The 6,174-nt window shown below is 53.2% G+C and overlaps 1 non-coding gene across 1 annotated transcript; it reads left to right on the plus strand.

The window, feature by feature from the left end:
• Window positions 1-1,216: 1,216 nt before the first annotated feature.
• On the plus strand, window positions 1,217-1,346 carry LOC114498292. The gene has a single exon (XR_003684728.1). It is a non-coding gene; the product is annotated as a small nucleolar RNA SNORA16B/SNORA16A family (small nucleolar RNA).
• Window positions 1,347-6,174: the final 4,828 nt, after the last annotated feature.

A 6,174-nucleotide genomic window follows, 5' to 3' on the forward strand; every position in this document is an offset into this window, starting at 1 on the left:
GAACATAGGAAAATACACTTGAACTTGAGGCCTGAAACATTCCCCTATAAGCAGTAGCATTTAAACCATAAGATACAGTTCCTTCTCCATGGGTCTCAGAGTGCTAGTTAGCTCTGCAGAGAATAATGTTTACATAATCATAATTTTAAAACATTTTTTGGAAGATTTTAGTTCTTTTTAGAGAGAGGGGAGGGAGGGAGAAAAAGAGGGAGAAAAACATGAATGTGAGAGAGAAACATTGATTGGTTGCCTCTCACACGCCCCTGGGGACCTGGCCTGCAACCCAGTCACGTGTCCTAACCAGGAATCGAACCAGTGACCTTGTATTTCCTTTTATTTCACAGGCCAACGCTAAATCCACAGAGTTACACTATCCAGGGCTACATAACATAATTTTTTAAAACGATTGATTTTCAAGTTTTAAAATTCAGAGATAGACAACATGCAAAAACAGGACATTTTAATTATGTATACAAATGAGATGCAAATGAAATGACTTGTTGAGAAGAGTTAGGAGGAGGAAGGGCCAGGGGATAAAAGTGCTCTCATCTTACCCAGTAGGGAGTCAAGAGGTCGTGCTTTAAATTAAGGGCGCAAGAAAGAAGAGCAGGAAAACCCGTATCTATTCCAGTTCTGGAGGGAAGATCCCTTTGCTAAACTTCTCATCTTTCACAGCAGAAAATGTTGCCGGACACTGTTAGTTCAGTACCCACCTCTTCCGCTTCCTTTCGTCACTGAACCCTTACACATTTCACTGAGGCACAGAGCTATTCACACACACGCACGCACACACGCACACAGAGCTTTTTCCTGGCTTCCCTTGCAGCTCAGGCACTTTTCTAAGTGCTCTGGGCACACGTACTGAGGATGTGTGTCAGTTTCCTATTGCTGTTGTAATAATTACCACAAACTTAGTGGCTTAAAGCAACATAAATGTATTCCTTCATAATTCTGGAGGTTGGGAGTCTAAAATCAGTGTGTCGGCCAGGCTGCTTATTTCTGGGGACTTGGGAGAAATCACTTCCTGGCCTTTCTGGCCTCCAGGGGCCACCTGCCCCTTCGGCTCATCACTCCTCCCTCACACCCCTGTAATCTCTTGCTTCCACCTGACGTACCCTATCACGACTTGACTTCCTGCCTCCTCCTTAGAAGGATGCTCGTGATTATACTGGGCCCACCTGGGAACCACCGGCTACCATCCCCATCTCAAGACTCTTCCGGCTCTTATCGAAGCCGCAGCTGCTTCCACATCACTGCTGAGGTCAAAAAGCCCGGAGTGACAGTTTTCTTTGACGGTCACCATTCTATTTGCTTCACTGATCTGCAACATTTCAGGAAAAACAGGGTTTTTTTTTAAAAAGACTTCATCGCTTCTGCAGAGTCCTTTTTGCCATATAAAGTAACATTCACAGTTTCTAGCGGTTAGGACACAGACATCTTTGGGGGAACATGATTCCCCCTATCAGACTGGTCCCAAATTATCCTCATTTTACAGATCATGAAACTCAAGCACAGAGCAATTAAGCAGGCTGCCCAGGGTCACACAGCTCCTAACTGGCAGACACGTGATGTGTGCCGGGCCCTGTGCTCACAGCCGTGATACCCTTCTGTCCTGGCAGAATTCGGCTCCCTGACAATTGCAGAGCCACCTTGCTGGCCCTGGATGGTCTGAAGAGGAAAATAAACCTCCGTCTTTCTAAGCCACTGTCGTCAGGGGAGTCTTTATTACAGTAGCTGTATTCTGACACAGAAGTCAATAGCTACTCTACAAAACTAAAAATGATAATTTTACTTTATTTTATTTAGAGTGGCTTGAATCTTTTACAAGGAAAACATACTCTTAATTCATTTCAAATGTCTTTGAGTTGGAGGGCAGCAGGGCTGCCAACCCGCCCACATCGCACTCACTGGCTCAACCTTCCGTGCCCCGCTCTGCCTTCGGAATTCAGCCCAAGATCCTCAGTCCAGAGTCAAGGCCAGCCCTTCACCCGCCTTCCTGTTTCTCATTGCTCCTCCTCATGGGGGCACCCTCAGGCCAAACTAGCGTTTACTGTAGCCCCAGAGCCGCCCTTTGCCATGCCCACCCCTAGCCTTTGCTCATGCAGCCCCCTCAGGATTCCATGCCTGGAATCACACCCCGTCTTCCTCTCCCACTCCTGCCTAGCATGAGTCACTCAAAGCCCATCTGCGAACTCCTCTTCATCCCTCAAAACCCAGCCCAAGTTGCCTCTGGAACTTTTGTTCTGCTTCCCTTGGTCTTTGTCTGTCCTGCTGGAGATTTTCCTCAGATGTCTGGTGACCCAGGTCATAGCTAGAAACCCACCAGCACACACACACGCCTCCCAGGCAAGTCAGGCCTCTCCTCCTTTTCCTTCCGCTTGGGTGCTTCTGTTTCAAAATAAGCACACCGCATCATCATGTATTACTAATGTTGCTTATTATTTTATGATTTAGATCCTTAGCCGCCTCCTATACCTTATAAACTCGAAATAAAGGCAATACCAAATGACGAGATGAGCATAAGAATGTCTGACGAAGTCCTGATTCCTCGCATGGTATGAGCACTCTGAGTTTGAAACGGCATTAAATGGTTTTTACGATAGCACGTGCACGGACGTGTGAGCCTCTGCCTTCGGGTGCCCGGCACCTGCCGCCCTGCACACCTGCCGTTTGCATGAACCCTCACCCAGCTCGACGGGGCCGAGGCTCTTGTGGGTCCTGTCTTAGAACCAGTGAAAGGAGACACAGAGAGGCCGCACAAGAGCCTAATGGCTGATGTTAACAGATTTTCACAAACTTAGTGGCTTCAAACAACACAAATTTTTTCTCTTACATCCCCAGAGGTTCGAAGTCTAGAATGAGTATTATGAGGCTAAAGTCAAGGAATTGGCAAGGCCGCAACGCCTTTTAGAGGCTCTGGGACAGAATCTGCTCTTTGTCTTTTCCAGCTCTGAGACGTGCCCACACCCCTTGGCCTGTGGCCCCTTCCCTCACTGGCGTCATGGCAGCCCGGGCCCCACCCTCACGTCCTCTCGCTCACCCCCCTGCCTTCCTCTTACAAGGCCCCTATGATTACAGTGGGCCCCTGGGTGTAACCCTGGATAATCTCTACACCTCAGGATTTTTAACTTACCCACATCTGCAAAGTCCCGTTGGCCATGTGACATGTTCACAGGTCCCAGGGGTCAGGATGTAGACATCCTTGGGGGCCGTTACCCAGCCCACCACAGAAGTGAACTGACTAGTCCAAGATCACACAGCAGGAAGCGGCAGAGCCCGGAGTCTAACCCAGGCCTTTCCGGCCCCAAAGCCTGTGCCCCTGACCTCCTTTCAACACTAGATTAACAGACAGGAGCGATTGACTTGTTTTTGCTTTGGGTTCACACACACTATCATTGTTGGTCTCAGTCCCAACCTGCTCCCCGCCCCCGCCTGGCTCCACAGGCTCCCACCTTCATGCATTTCATATCCACCCCAAGCCAACTGCTTACATGGGGTCTCCCAGCCTAACCAGCAGGGCCCCCATCTCCACAGCCCACCTGCCAGTGTTTGTTGAATGAAGATCTGATTGGATGAAAAGACAGAAGACTGCTGTCTTCAGCCCCTTCCCTCTTGCCCCTCAGAATCCCCCTCTCCAGGCCCGTAGTCTAGTCACTGCTGGCCCCCCCCCCCCCCCCCAACACCGCTGTCTGCCTTCCACCTCTGTTCCTCTGAGAAGCACCTCTGCCCTGCCCAGGGACTTCCCATCCATTAGCAAGTTGAAAACCCAATTGCATTTCAATTACTCTAGTCCCAGCCAGACAGGGGTTACTGTAAGTCATGGTGGAATTGGAAGGGAGAGGGGATGGTACCTGGGGCCAGTGTGGGGCTGACACTCAGAGATGGATATGACAGGGATCTGTGGCTCAGAGGGTCAGGATTAGATCAACAAGAGGTCATGTGGCCACCGGGTGACAGGCAGCTCTGGCAAACCTCCCTGGGTGGAGGAGGAGCTGGCCTGGAGAAGGAGGACATGCGGTTCCTGGATCCCTCCATGGACTGGCACCTGCCAGGAGCACCCAGAGGCCGGTGCTGTGGGGCCCAAGGACCAAAACACCCCAGCTCCTGGTGGGTCTTCCGCAGCATCACTGCCCCTCCCCCACCCCAGGGCTCCAGGTCTCCTCTGAGCATACCCCTGGGTTCTCTCCCTTATGCAGTCCAGGCCGAAAACCTGGCTGAGCTCACCCTCAGGCCCAGAGGGACCTGGGGGAACAGAGCCCGGCCAGGGTCTGATAGGGGAGAAGGAAGGATCCACTGCCTCGGGGTAGAAGGAATCGTTCATGATGCTTTGTCCTGGGGAGCAGCCATCTCTGGGTACCAGGGGGTGAATGAAGGAAGGGTTTGGCAATGGGGTTCCTCCTTAAGGAGAGGTAGGAATTCTGTAAAAGCGGATATTGCGGGTGAGAGGGTGGATTCTCAGCCATGACTCCTTCCCCACACAGACACGTGCACCCCCATGTGTAAAGATTTGGGGGGACCTGGGGAGCCCCTTGCTCACTCCAGCCCAGGGTACATAACTCGTGCACCCTCGTGCATAGCTCTGATCTGTGGACTGGGTTCTAAGCCGGGCTGTGCTGGGCTCAGCTGGCGCCCTCCGCCCACGCAGACACACTCAGGCTGCACCTTCCGCATCACAGCTATACCTCGTTTGCTGCAGCTGGTCATTTGAGTGTCCTGCACCGCCTGCCTCCCATGCCCCACCCCCTGCAGCCCCCTCCCCAACCCCGACATAGCCAATAGTCGAGCAGCTCTAGATGCGGGGGACTAGTGTGGGGAGATCAGATGAGTCATCTCTGTGTGGGCAGACATACGAAGTCCACATACGCACACTCACAGAGCCGTGGACTCAAGGCATGCCCACGTTCCCACTCCCACCCTCACCAGGAGCACACCGGGAGGCCAAGGTTAGTCTAAGCCACAAACGCACATCGAGACACACAGAGACAGACACCTCCACACACACATTCCCTGCAAATGCAAACACCAACACACCAACACACCAACACACGGAGACCCAACTAGACGCATCCCAGCCAGGGAGACTCCTCAGTCATCAACCCAGAACCTGTCCCCGACCCATAGGCACCCTCAGAGGCACAAACACACACACACACAGGACTCCTCCAGGCACACACTCACAGCCCTTATTTAAACACAGACACACACGTATGCGCAAGCACAAGTGTGGGGACAGGTACACACACACACACACACCAGCCAGTCCTCTCTGGTGCTGCTTCGACTATCCCCCTACCTCGGCCAGCACCTTGGGCGGGCAGGACAGAGCTTTGCAACCAGAGGGACGCTGGGACACATCGTCCACGGCGCGCATGCCATGCCCTCCCGGACAGAGTCGGCCTGGGGGTTACCTTCACTCCTCCCCCTGCTCTGGAGAGGCGAAGGTTACTGGACAGTCCCCCTGTGCTGCCCGAGCACTCCTCCCACGCACTATGCGTAACAGCACCACCCCAGGTCCTTTGAAAGGGGGCTGTGGCTGCAACAGGGAAGATGGAGGTTACGTCTCAGGCATCACCTCCCAGGAGGGAGGGGCGAGTCTCCGAAGGTGAGAGAGGAGGGTGGCTCTGATGTGACAGGAAGCCCCTAACTTGAGGCAGGGGATGGCCAAGGTGACCGCCTGAGGCCCTGGAGGTCACCCTTCACCTCCCTGTGTTTCCGCAGAAGGCCTGACCCCCACACCTTTGCACCTGCTGTTTCCTCCACCTGGAATTCTCTTTGCTGTTACCACAATCCCCTTGCAGGGCTGTGTTCTCGTTCTTCAGGTCTCCATGAAGAGGGTCCTGCTCTGGGAAGCCTGTCCTGATGCTCTGGCTAGATCAATCTGTCCTTCTGCGCCCCATGCCCCCCTGCGCCCCCTCACAGCTCTCCTCACACCACAGAGGACTTGCCAGGCTGGGAGCCCGCCTGCCTCCCGCCGCCAGCCTGGGCACCTTTGTCGGGTGAGGAGGCTGAGGGACCTGGAGGGAAGTGCAGGCTCAAATCCGAGCTGTGGCTCTGCCGTGTGACCTTGGGCAAGTCGATGAAACAGTGAGTGCAGTGTTCTCATCAGTAAAATGGGGACAATAACAACCACCTTCGACTGATTAAATGAGATCATGCATGGCCAGGACGATACAA

Source organism: Phyllostomus discolor, chromosome 5 (genome assembly GCF_004126475.2).
Source record: "Phyllostomus discolor isolate MPI-MPIP mPhyDis1 chromosome 5, mPhyDis1.pri.v3, whole genome shotgun sequence".
NCBI lineage: Eukaryota > Metazoa > Chordata > Mammalia > Chiroptera > Phyllostomidae > Phyllostomus > Phyllostomus discolor.